Genomic DNA, 14,781 nt, shown 5'->3' with positions numbered 1-14,781 from the left:
AGTAAGGAAGCAGGTAGCTGGAAGCTGTCAAAGAAGAGAGAGATTGGATCAAAGGACTAGCGCAAGACACAGGTTGGTTCATCCTATTCCTCTTTGCTTATAGTTCATAAAGAAGAATACAAAAGTAGTTTTCTCTGTTTCTTTCTAAGGTCACTGTCACACCTTAGTGGGATAAGGTCGTTTTGAATAGACACTTTTCCCGTTAACAGTGACCTTAAGGATATTAAGCAGATGTTAATACCTTTTGGGCGAAATTAGTAAATGATTTGGGGAAAGTGTGAAGGGGAGTTAGTCATGCCTCGCTTGAGCTGCTCTAAAATATAAAACTGCCATGGTACCTGTGATAGAGGTAAGATAAACATTTTGAAATACACAATCAACCACAAGTCTCATTCTGCAACACCAAAACTGCCTACCATGCCTACTTTGCCTAACATTTTTTCTTCTCTTTGTATGGGTGCACTTAGACTGGCAAACCCTCATCAGTTTTCTTTTCTTTTGATAGGAATCCTACATATTGCACTTATTACATCCAAGGGCTCAGATTAAACTGTTGAGCTCCTTTGCTTCTCTACCTATCTACTTATCTGCCAAGACTAAACAGTTTGGACATATTTTTATTGTCTATCTCTGAAACAGGAAATTGAAACATGAACTGGCTAAGATTAAGTTGTTTGGCAATCATCAATTGTGGAAAAAATGTTTCAATAAGCTGTACATGATGCTTTATTTACAGAAAATGAAATAGTAGTGGCATTTGGACTTGCACACTTTCCTGGTCTTTTTATTTGGGGTTCATTTCTTTTCATTTTTTCTTTTGACCATTTATTTTTTCACCCTTTGATTTTTCTTTTAGGGTATACCCTCTTTACATTTTTTAATTTTTTGATTTTTTGATAATATGGAAACCTTTACAGTAAGGAAAGGTATGAACATATTACAGAGCTCAACCAGTCAATCATGAAATATGATACCTATAACTATAGGAGTATAACACTGGCTCCACTTGGGGATGGCTTTCCGTTGTGGAAAGTCAAGAACAACAGGTCAGATGCCCTTATAAATACCTTTTACTATGCTTTGAAATCTTTCTTTGTTGAATGTAGAAACTGTACAAAAGGATGCTGTAAAATATATACACTACTCCTGAGCTTATTCAAACAGCTGTACATCTGTTATGGACAACTTTCACTTGGCTTTTTTGATCTTATGTTCTTGCTCCCAAGTCCTTTTCTACAATTTCTGATAACTTGAAATGAGGCTGAACAAAAAATGATAAAGTTACTTTACTGCTTTCAAAATTTTCTACACTTTTCCTCCTCATTCTCACTGCTGAAATTAACAAGTTGATTACTTCTTTCAAGCTGCTGAAACTGAATTTTCTTATGTACATGTTAGAGTCAGACTATATCAAAAAACTGGATCAAAATAATGTTTCAGCATTCGACCATTCACTGGTCCTTCTTCTGTTTCTGTACCATCCAGGCTTTTAAGAAAGTAAGTATTGTTACCTTGCAGTGCATGGATGATGAATGGCCCATTCCATAGGAAGTCAAACTTTCCATGTTTTCCTTTGTCTTCTCTCCTAGAATCCCACCTTAGAACTTTGTATCCTATGTAGAAATCTTCTGTTTTGGTCCTTTTATCAAATATCTTCTTAAGTTTTTCTTGTAACACTTGGGATCTTTGGTGCACTTCTTCTCTGGTCTGCTGCAAATGGATGGTCTGATTTATTCTTCTTTGGATAGCATTGGGTTCCACTTGAACAGCAATTTCATTACAGGAACTCCTAAAGATGAAGGAAATACAGCCTCCATGCCATAAACTAGCTCATAAGGGCTGGTTCCAATAGATCTCTTTGTAGTAAGTCCGTCTGCCCATAATACATTTGTAAACTTCTTGTGCCAGTTTTTCGTGTTGTCCTCCAACAGTTTCTTAATAATATTGATTATGGTTTTATTTGAAGACTTAGCTAGACCATTACGTTGAGGGTAATAAGCTGTGGAATGGCCTAAAGTGATATGGTATTTGCTACAAAAATTTATCAGTTTATTGTATTTGAAGGCAACAGCATTGTCAGTTATGATTTTTTCACGACAGCCAAATCTAGACAAGATGTTGGTCTTTAGGAATCCTATAATCCTGTATCATTGACTTGTCTACAAGGAATGGCTTCTATCCATTTGGTGAAATAGTCTGTGGAAGTAAGGATCCATTTATGCTAGCCAGATGAGGAAGGGTGGATTTCTCCAATGAAGTCTAAACCCCATTGCTGAAATGGTTTTTCAGTGGAAATTGGTTTCAATGGTAAGCGCAATAGTTTCCTTTTTCCTTCAAAAATTTGGCATTTGTGGCAAGTAGTGACAAAATTCTTAACAACAGCAAACAAAGTTGGCCAGTAAAATCTAGCCCTTAGGATTTTGTCTGCAGTTGATTTCCAGTACAAGTGTCCACCACAGTCCCATGCATGAAATTCTTTGAGAACTTTGTCAGTTTCTTCCTTTATCAAACAATTCAATAAAATACATTCATGATTTTTCCAAAAAAGAGAATTATTTACAATACAGAATTTTGAAGCTTTCATTTTTAAAAATCCTTTCTTTGTTTTGGATAACCCTGTAGGAGCCTGCAGGTTTAATAATACATGAATTATGTCAGCATACCAAGGTGATTCTAAGAAGACCTGGCTGATATGTGGAGTCGCCATCTCCTATTCATTATCCAGTTCATTAATGTCTAGGGCTTGAAATTTTGTTTCTGTCATGAGTTTAGCTAATCCCTATCCTTTTATGAGCTTTGTAGATTTCATTTCAATGTCATACTCCAATATTTTAGCTATCCATTTACCCCGTTTTCCTTCAATTCCATCCTGAGTCAAGATGTCTTTTACAACAACATTTGGTACATAAGAAATTACATGTGAATACAGTATATAGACTCTGAAATCTTGAATGGTTTTTACAAGTGCATAAGCCTGTTTTTCCATGATTTTGTATTTCAGAGGTGCATCTCGAAGTGCTTTACTGAAAAAGGCTATGGGTTTTTCACATCCTTGATCATCTTTTTGAAGTCAAACAACTGCTATGGTGTGTTCTGATGCAAATGAGAAAATTATGAAATCTTTATCAAATTTTGGGCTTGTAAGGACTGGTGTTCTAGTTAAAGCCATTTTAATTTCTTCAAATGCTTGTTTGGCTTCTACCGTCCATTTAACCTTTGAATCCTTTCTCACCATATTGTTTAGCAATCTAATTAATTCAGCCAAATTAGATATGAATCTTCTCAAGAATTTAATCTTCCCTAAGAAAGCTTGAAGCTCTTTGACATCTCTGGGGTGAGATATTTGCAGAATAGCTTCTATGCTAGCAGGATAAATTCTGATGCCATCTTTGGAGATGATGTGACCTAACAGTTTCCCTTCTTCTTGACAAAACAAAGACTTTTAGGATTTAGTGAAATACCATATTCTCTGCATTTTAGGAACACTTGTCTCAAATGATCTAAATGTTGCTGATTTGTTTTGGAAAACACAGTGAGGTCATCTAGATATACAACTAGAAAATCGTGAATCTCTTTTGCAAAAGCAATGTCCATGGCTCGTTGAAAGGTTTCCCCTGCGTTCTTAAGTCCAAATGGCGTTTTGACATATTTGAATGTACCCCATAGTGTTGTAAATGCAGATTTGTCTTGGTCATCAGGGTGAACTAGAATCTGATTGAAACCTGAAAACCCATCCAAAAGTGAAATCCTAGAAGCACCTACTACTCTTTGTAAAATGTGATCCATCTTGGGTAAAGGGTAATTGTCCTTCAAATAAACCTTTTTTAAATTTCTTAAGTCAACACATAATCTGATTTCCCCTCTATTCTTCATAGTAGGAACTAAATTAGACACCCATTCTGAAAATCTGATTGGCGCAATTATCCCTGCATCATGCATTCGTTTGATTTCTTTTTCAATTAAAGGGAGCAATACATGATTTATTCTTCTGAGTTTATGTTTGAATGGTTTTTTATTTTCTTTGAGGGGTATTGTATGTTGAATCACAGAGGTGTCATAAGATTTCAAGTCTTCATAGCTCCAGGCAAAAACATCTTGGAATTCTTTGATCAGTTCAACATACTTCAGCTTTTGATCAGGGGGCAAAGATTTGGACAATTTTATCATTTTTGGATTTTGTTCAGTTCCTATGTTGTAGTCTTCAATGTCTGCTTTTGGAGGTTCCATCTGAGGTTTCTTTGGAATATCATTGAAATCAAAGAGATCTTCCAAAGGAGTCAATCCTTTGGGCAAATGATTGTCTTTCAAATGGATGACTTCAGATTCTTCTTCAATAATTTCATCAACATCTATTTGTTTAAGCTCTTGTATTTCCTCTTTGGTGAATTTTGTTGGATGAAGCATTTGACTTGTATTTTCTGCTAAAGTGTCCATTTCTAACTGATTTGCCGGATCAAACTCACCAACTGTGTCTTCATCTACGTTAGTGCTGGAAAATTCCTCTTCTAGGGTCAAAAAACTGTTGATCTGTTTATCACTTTCAAACACTTGCCAGTTCTTCAAATTATCAGGTATGGCTGGCCTGTGTCTAATATCTGCTTTAAAATGATGATTTGTTTCAAATGGTAATTTATAGGTGCTGGCAAAAATTGCTAGACTATGAGCTTGCGAGTTATGTTTTCTTGGGATTTTGGCAAGCTGAGTTTCCAAAAATGTGTTGAGGATTTCTGTTGTTGTTCCTCTGTACTCTCTCAATCTGGGATCATTTTTCAAAAACTTCCCTCTTATCTGTTGGATGTTTAAATCAGAATCTCCTAAGACTAACACTCTAGTTGCTCCCAACTTCTTCAGCAGTTTAAGACCTAGCAGCAGGGCTTCATATTCAGCCATATTGTTAGTGCATCTAAAGTTCAATCTGTAGGCATGACCTTCAATATGTTTGTTTTCAAGATTGTGCACCCAGAGTCCTGCTCTCGCTCCTAATTTGTTCATAGAACCATCAAATCCTAAGTACCATAGGATTTATTTTGATGATTTGTATCTGATGTTTCAAGGATGTGTTTAGCAGGGAGATCTGGTTTTTGAATTTCTTCTGTTTCGTCTGATTTTTCATGATTTTCAAAAATTTATTGGATTCAAGCACTAGACTTTTCATTTGTTGTTTCTTGTGTTTTGTTTGTCAGAACTCTTATTGCATGTGAGGGATCAATTTCAGCATTGTACAGGATAAAAGAATCCATATCTGAATGTATTGAGTAGATAGGGAAATTTTGAGGTTTCTCTTGACTACTTACTACATACTTCATTAAAGTCTCTCTGTATAATCTCTTGGGTTGACCAAATACTGGAATAGTAGCATAAAACATGTCTAACTGTAGGGATCCTTGAAGCTTTGCACCCCAAGATCTAGATAATAACATACCATATTTTGGAGGAATAGCAGCTACTACTATGTCCATCAAAATGGTTTTTGCAGGATATTGGACTAGTGACACACATAAATATTTGATTAAACCCAAACATTTGACCTGACTTGAATCAAAAGAGAAAAGATCTTTATATGGTCTAGTGATGTCAAGGTCAAGTTTTTCCATTACAGATTTAGGCATTAAGTTATGGGAAGCACCAGAATCGAACATGGCATTATGAATAATTTTATCATGTATATTTAAAGCCACATAAAAAGGAGGAACTTGTCCCTCTGCTGTTTTTCCATTTACTTCAGGGCCAAATATCAATTCAAGCTGGTCATCAAAAACATTTATTAAATCTTCTGAATTCTTGTTCACAGAAATTTTGAGTGATTTGCTGATTTGACTTCTGTAGACATCATGTTTAGCTAATTCTAACAATAGAATAGCTATCTTTAGTTTGCCTACTTCTGTTTCAAGATTAAGAGGTTTTTCGGTTTTAATCTTTGTAATTCGGACAACTGAATTTTATGTGTTTTTATCTTCTTCAGGTACAGGATTATGGGCTACAATGTTTTCCAAATCATGTTCTAGAGGCTCTTCTTGTTTTTCTTTAGAAGGAACAGCAGTGGAAGACTGTCTGTTAGGTGGCTGATTGTCTGACACATCTTCAATAATTGGACTATTCAAGTTAGGGTCTATTTTAGAAAGAATATGTACAGGGGTGCTATTGATATTACCTATGTTGGGCTACTTGGTATCTTTCTGTTTTTTTATTTCAGGGACATCTATCCTTCTGCACCTCAGATTGTATTGTTTGTGGACATCATAAATGGCTATATCATATCCCTCCCTAAAGTCCAATGGTTCATCTGACTAAGTTTGGAATTGTTCAAGAACATTAGCTTCTTGATCCTCTTGGGTCAAGAAAACTTGTTGTTCATTGTTGAGTCCCATCAGATTAATTTGAGTATCTTTTGTTGGTTCATCAAATGTTGAGGCTTCGGCATAATTTTCTTGAAATGGGGGCCTGATATTTTGGTCAAGCCCTATCTTTCCAGTGATAGGAGTTTGGTTCTTCCTGAAATTTGGATTTCTGCCAGCATTGCTAGGTTGACCATCCCAAGGGGACTTTCTCTCAATTGTTTCCACTCTATCTCCAAGTTTACCCATTCCTTTGATAATTGCATCTAGTTTTTGTTCAACTGTAGAAGGTTCTTCTTTGAAAGGTATTCTTCTTTCAGCTCTGGCTCTAGACCGTTTAGATATCAGGTTGGCCTCCACACTAACAGCTATGCTCTGCATTTCTTCTAAGTTTCTAGGAGCTCTTTCCCTAAGTTGGTATGCCATATCAGAGTCAAATACATTAGGGAATTTTATCAAGGCCAAATCTGGAGGAGGTCTGAGATTCTGAGGAATAGAATTGTAAACATTATTGAATCTAGTACAGTAGTCTTTGACAGTTTCTTGTGTGACTCTTCTTAGGTTTTCATACTCTGATAGAATGTGTATAGGATCTTTCTTCTTTTCCCATCTGTTCAAGAAGGTGTGGTAAAGAGCTTGTGGGTCATTGATACTGTTTGTAGGGAGGGCTCTAAACCAGGTTCTAACATCTCCAATTAAACTTTGAACAAATACTTTCATTCTGACATCATCATCATCAATCTCATAGTTTTCAAAATAGTCAGTCATTTTCTTGGTATGTTGTTGAGCTTTGTAAATTCCAATATAGTCAAAATAAGTAATTTTGCTTTGATAGTCTTAAGGCATAGCCCCTGGATTTGCAGGTAAGTTTAGGGGAGTATATCGATTTGCCATGATTGCAGAGATAAATGTGACAGCTAGAAGAGTAGGGATAACAATGGGAATGAGAGTTGTAGATGGAGGAGTGGAAAGGGTGTCTTGAAGTTCTGATGTTGAACTTGGGGAAGCTGTTGCAATTACAGAAAGGTTTGGTGCTTTTTCAGAGGTAAGCTCAAATTGAATGGGATTCTGCAAATGTTTATGAAGGTGTGAACTAGCAGAGTTTTCTTGGCTCTCTTGGCTTCTAAGGATCCTAGGAATCAGATTCGCATTTTCAAACACAGGTGGAGGATTTGGATCATGATTTGATCTGGTATAACGAATCCTTTTTGGAGCCAGGTTTCTAGGTATGTTTTTGGTTTTTTCTTGGAATAGTTTTTGATAATACAACTTTAATAGAGTCTTCTATGAAGTTTTAGATGTAAAAGTTTTGAACTTTCCTAAAGATTTATTGAAAGAAGGAACTGATCAAGTATTTGGAACTAACTGTTCAAAACATAAACTAGACTAGAGATAGACTGAAGCAGCATTTATTTTCTTCTGCAATTGCAAAACAAAAGCAGTTTTGAAGGCTACCTGGCTAACTTCAGGCTCCATCTGTAGCTTATGAAATAAACAATAGTAACAGACATTTTATTCAGATCCCCAATGGAGTCGCCAATGATGTTATCACTCAGGTTGTTCCCAAAAGTTGTAAGAAAGGGAATACGACCGAGGTAACCATAGACCAATCTTTTAGATACAGATTCTAGCCAATCTACATCCAGAGAGGGCTCTCTCTTTATGATTTAGCATTGTTTTTAGAAGGTTTTAGGCTAGTTATGAAATACAAGGGTTTTGTTTTGAGTTTGGGTTGTGAGATTCAATAGAACAGAGAGACAAAACTGAAGAGTTTCGGTCCATTGGGCATGATGGAGTCAAAAGAAACAGGCTTCCTAGATTCGGTTTCTAACAGAGGATGGCATCACAAAGCAAGTTAGTCAAACATGGAACAAATTTAAAGGCTAGAATCAAGTGGAATGGACTCAAATGTATGAAGGGCAGTTAAGAATCCTTCAACATATTGAACAAGGGAAGGTGAATGATTACTGATAAGAGCAATTAAGGATTCCTTATCAAATAATCAACATGAAAGAACCAGCAAGCAGGAGCAATTAAGAATTCACTTCTTATAGTAATTCTGAAGAAAACACGGAGAATAATAAAGACTGAAAATAGAGTGCAACTAAGCAAATTATGAATTAATCTTTCTCTTTATCATTCAGATTATGAAACATAAATGACATAAACACTTAGAAAACTGTAAAACATAAGATAAAGAATACTCACTGATCCATGGGTTGATTCAAGAATTCTGTGACAGGTCTTCAGCATCAATTCCTCATCCAGTAGGCCAGACAACAGTTGATCCCAACAGCTTTTTATTCCAAAAGTTCAGAGTTACAGCAAAATCTAAGAAATCTACACAGACCCCACCTCTTTAAAACTCCAAGGAAGGGGGTATTTATACAACAAAAATATGTACAACAAAATATCTCATAAAAGCTATGAGATAATATCTAACTTTAACCTAAAATACTTTACAAGAGAAGATAGAAACGACTCGGAAAAGATATCTGATGCTGTGCTGGAGGCTGGCTCTTTAGGGTTTAGCTCGCAGGTGTCCTTTGTAGCTCTGTGCTGACTATTTTCATTAACTGTTCTTTAATTTCTGATCTGCTTCTCTTAGTCGGCTCCGATATTCATCAATTCTGACTTGACTTGTCTTTAATTCTACCCTGATACTCTTTTAATGCTCCTCTGATACTCTTTGACTTCTGCTGATACTCTTTATTGCTGATCTGACCCCTACTCACCACCTTTCCTCTGTGATTGATGTCTCAGAAAGTTCATACTGGTGCAGTGAGTATCCCTGTAAATCTCTGTTTTTTCTCTTCTGCGAGCTTTGGAAATCCCTTGGTTTGCTTTAAACTATATTAAGAGAGGAAAAAAAATTGTACTGGGCATGTTTGTTGAGGGCGTGAGATCATTGGTGCAGCCTTACTGGTCAGGAGGCGGTCGAGGACCTGAGACTGCGTCGGTCCCTTTACACCCGGAGCGCTGTTTTGCAGAAAGATTATAACCAAAATGACCTTTTTACCATATATTGAACAAAAAAGATTTTGGCGGGAAATTTTGATTTCAAGGACGGATGACGTTAGCAGGAGGTACGGGACAGATGACGTGGCAGTGCAGATGGTGACATGGCAGGTGACATCAGCAAGAGGTGATATGGCAGGATGACGTCAACGAAGGGTTAGCGGGAAGGCAGTAAGTTGTTTTGCCCGCATCGCTTTTGGGCTAGGGCGGTTTCAGGCGGAGGGGCAACGAACAATGCGGGCGGTTAACACGTGGATTCGGTATGACACCGAAACCACCATTTCCCCGCGGCTTAACTCTTGGCAGTCAGGGGGCTCGCGAAATGCATATCAGCCATTGGATGAGCGATGGTTGATCGAATGGTGGGTGCTACACGGAGATGGCTGGCTTTTAACATTACGGGCCCGATGTAATAAAACCATGTTTTAATGCACTGGGGTTAATGTTATTGTTTCAGGGTTTGGTTAAGTTATTAATTAACCAAATGTCAATTAATCCTTAGGTTTTTACGCGGCGGAGGCTATTAATGAGCGCCTGATGAACTATTAATCCCTCATTTACATACAACAAAATACGGTTATAGTTAACCAGGGTAGGGATATGTATGATATTGGGATTTTTATATAGTTTATAATACGAGATGGGGTAAAAAATTACAGGGATTTATATAATAAAGTTAGTGTTAATTGTTAATATGAAATTTTGAAATGCAAGCGCTAAGTATAATGTTGGGAAACCTAGGCCAAAAAAGGGAAAAAGGAGTTTATACAAGGAATATGGCCATTTTTCCTAAGCAAAGTAGGAATTCACTTAGGCCATTTTATGAAATGAGATGGAGTGACCTTAAGGATATTAAGCAGATCTTAATACCTTTTGGGGGAACTTAGTAAATGATTTGGGGAAAAGTGTGAATGGGAGTAAGTCATGCCTCGCTTGAGCTGCTCTAAAATATAAAACTGCCATGGTATCTGTGATAGAGGTAAGATTAACATTTTGAAAGACACAATCAACCACAAGTCTCATTCTGCAATACCAAAACTGCCTACTTTGCCTAACATTTTTTCTTCTCTTTGTATGGGTGCACTTAGACTGGCAAACCCTCATCAATTTTCTTTTCTTTTCATAGGAATCCTACCTAAGTCTGCACTTATTACATCCAAGGGCTCAGATTAAACTGTTGAGCTCCTTTGCTTCTCTACCTATCTACTTATCTACCAAGCCTAAACAGTTTGGATAGATTTTTATTGTCTATCTCTAAAATAAGAAATTGGAACATGAACTGGCCAAGATTAAGCTGTTTGGCCATTCATCAATTGTGGCAAAAAAGTTTCAATAAGCTGTACATGATGCTTTATTTATAGAAAATGAAATAGTAGTGGCATTTGGACTTGCACACTTTCATGGTCTTTTTATTTGGGGTTCATTTCTTTTCATTTTTTCTTTTGACCATTTGTTTTTTCACCCTTTGATTTTTCTTTTAGGGTATACCCTCTTTATATTTTTTAATTTTTAGATTTTTTGATAATATGGAAACCTTTACAGCAAGGAAAGGTATGAACATATTATAGAGCTCAACTAGTCAATCATGAAATATGACACCTATAACTATAGGAGTATAATAATGGACACCTCTCTTGTGGGATTATTGCGATATGTGGTGTCATGCCCCGGATGATTTTGGCTTCTCAATATGTCTTTGTCCCAACAAGTGATTTCTTTTTTTGGCTCATTAAGGAAATGTTCTTCATGCTCTACAAATTATGGGAACAACGTTTTTGGTTGTATGGATGTCGATGTGGGTAGACCATGTCTCCTGGCTTGATTAAGCTGATCAAGTGGTTACCTTGTAAGCCCAACTAGGCAGTGTTAGTGCAAAAATATGTTGTTTTCTTTAGCTATTTGAGTCTCTACCAAAGAGGTGAAGTTCCCTTAATTGGAATTCCCTTGGCCCTCTTTAGCATTTCTGTGTATATATTTTTTTATTGATTAATACAAATCACTAAAATAAAAAATAAAAATAAAAATAAAAAACATTATAATCTAATTTATTGTATAATCCATAAGTGTTGAATAAACCACAAATAATAACAAAAGTTATATTATCAAACATAATTCATAATTCATTAAACTTGTTATTTATAATTATTTATATTTTTTTCATGATAAATATTTTTTAAGCAAATATACTTTAATGATAATATTTTTTAATAAAAATAAATATCATTTTAATAAATATTAATAATTATAGTAAAATATTTAAAATTTTCATAAATTTTATTAATAATATTATTATAATATATATAATATTTTCAAAATTAATTAATTAATTTTAGATGATTCACATAAATTATTGTTATTCTGCTCACTCAAATTTAATCCCTCCCACTAACACACAAACATAATTCATAATTCATTAAACTTGTTATTTATAATTATTTATATTTTTTTCATGATAAATATTTTTTAGGCAAATATACTTTAATGATAATATTTTTTAATAAAAATAAATATCATTTTAATAAATATTAATAATTATAGTAAAATATTTAAAATTTTCATAAATTTTATTAATAATATTATTATAATATATAAAATATTTTCAAAATTAATTAATTAATTTTAGATGATTCACATAAATTATTGTTATTCTGCTCACTCAAATTTAATCCCTCCAACTAACACATAAATTTTGTTGCAATAAATTTAAATTCTCATTTACAAACCATATATATATATATATAAAATGAGTGTATTTGTTTTAAATGTAAATATGTGCCCACATCATAATTGTACATGAGTATTATGATTTTATTCCATTTTCAATGTCATTTATAGGCTCCAGAAGCAAAATTATCCTCCTAAGAGTAATACAAAGTTACAAATATAATATATAATAATAATAATAATTAATAAAATAACAATTTGTTACTGAAGAGGTATGTCTTCAAGGACATAACCATTCATTAAGGGGTACCTTCCTAAGTATATAAGCAGACTCTCATCTGTAATCACATTAGATATCATATATCTTGTGCATTCAACATTTCTTATATAACTATCACTTGTCCTATAATAGATACTTACATATTCCAAATATTTTGAATATTCCATTGTTTATATGAACTCTATTCATTACATTAGTATCAAATTCGAGTTCTTCGATCCAGGCCTTTGGCCATCAATTTTTTTGCCAAGTTCATTGATATTTAATTGAGGCTTTTTAGCCACACAGTTTTTTTTCTTTTGGGAAATTCTCCATTGTGCTATCAATCATTTGGCCATTAAGAATATGAAAATAAAGAAAAATATTATAATTATATATATATAAAATAGGTAAAAACAAATAAGAAAGAGAAAAAATAATATATACATATAAAACCAAGAGTAAATAAGATTATTATAAAATGAAAATTTATATCAAAAAATAATTAAGAAAAAATAAAAATTCAAAATATCTACACTTGAAAATTAGATATCTAGAGCTGAAGATTGGAGAGGGAAGGAAATCGATGTTGAACTCGTAACTCCTTGAATATTTGGGGGGATGGGTCACAAACCCATGTCATACAAGAGGAAGGAAGAATCAATTTCTTGGGGGCTTGTCATATATAACACATTCTTGACCTTGAAAGATAACTTTGTATCCTTTCTGTGTCAATTGACCAACACTTCTCAAATTATGTTTGAGACTAGGAACATAATATACCTTTGAGATTGTCTTTGGATCCCCCTGCTTGGTCAGAATGTTGAACACTCCTTTGTCATCTACATCCACAGTCTTGTCATTCCCCAACTTTACCTCTGTTTTCACAGATAGATCCAAATTTGCAACCAAATTCTTATTGCCTGTCATGTGCTTACTGCAAACACTATCTAATAACCACACATTATCTGAAGGTTCATGCATGGTATGGAAAGCTAGGAACATGGAGTTAGTACTCTTTGTAGTGACATTAGCTCTCTATTTCCCTTGATCAACGATCTTCTTCCTGCAATCATGACAATAGTGATCAAATTTATTGCAATAATAACATCTCACCTTTGATTTGTCAACTCTTTGATTAATTTTTAAGCTTATGTTGGTGCTTCCACTTTCATGTTCATGCTATTCTCATCCATCTCTCTGACCACCATATCTTTTGCTTCGTCCTCTGCCTCTCGATCTACTTCTGCCTCAACCTATGTCTCTTGAAATAGAAACCTGACTTTTGAAAGCGGTCTCTAAAGTGGAATCCTTATTTCTGTCTATCCTTGCCTCATGTGATAGAAGTGATCCCATCAACTCATCAACTGTCAATGATGCCAAATCCTTGGTTTCTTTTATGGTTGCTACCACAACATCAAATTTGGTAGACAAAGATCTGAGGACCTTCTCAACCACTGTTTGATCTTTAATTTCCTCACCATAATTTTTTAACTAATTTACGACAGTCATGACCTGATTCATGAAAGAATCAATGTCCTCTGTCTCCTTCATCTACAGACTTTCAAAATCTCTCCTAGTATTCTGCAACTTAACAATATTGACTTTGGTCATACCTTTATAGCTTGTCGCCAAAGTATCCCATGCTTCCTTTGTTGATGACCTGATCATAATTCTCTGGAACACTGCTCGGTCCACACCTTGATGTATAACCTGCAATGCTTGTGCATTCCTCTTCTTGTCTTTCTTCCATTGTTCCCTCTCTACATTCGTGCGATCTTCTTCTTCAATTTGAGGTTCTAAAACCCAAACCGGACATAATCCCAAACATCATTAGCTTGCAAAGTGGTCGCCATCTTAATGACCACACATCATATTCTTTCCCTGTGAATAGTGAGAATTAAGGTTGGAAATTAGAGAAAGCCATCTTTCTTCAAAAACTTCTCTTTAAAAAACCCTAAATTTCTCTTTTATAAATTTTGCATAATTTCTATAAATAAACACTTTATTATTTTATTTTTATATAATTAAAAAAAAAAATTATATATAGAAAACTTTAATATATAAACTCTTTAGTTATTTAATAACTAACGCCTTCCAAGCCCTTTAAAAAAATAAACTTATTAGAAAGCTTTAAAAAAAATAAAAAGCACTTTCATACCAAGCTTTTCAAACGCATCTTTTTACGAACCCTTTTAAAAAACATTTATGACCAAATACGCATATGTGGCACGAAGGCTTTTGACTTTTTGCTAAGGCAGTTTAAAATGGATTCGTTCATTGTTTAGATGGCTAAATATGGTTGGAATTCAGGTAAATTTAAAAAAAAAAATGTAAAGGCATCGTTTGAATTATGTTTTTGATGGTAGAAATAAATTCAACACTATCAAAAATTTCTAAATCATTTTAAAATTTACCCATTGTAATTTGGATTTGGAAAAATCAACTTTTAACACAAAAAAATAATTGTTAAACTAGGGATTTAAACACATCAACAAAGGAACA

The sequence above is a fragment of the Pinus tabuliformis genome, chromosome 2_2 (assembly GCF_031772625.1).
Source record: "Pinus tabuliformis cultivar Carrire ecotype Pingquan chromosome 2_2, CPIR1, whole genome shotgun sequence".
NCBI classification, from domain to species: domain Eukaryota; kingdom Viridiplantae; phylum Streptophyta; class Pinopsida; order Pinales; family Pinaceae; genus Pinus; species Pinus tabuliformis.
Note: the sequence above shows the minus strand (reverse complement) of the source record.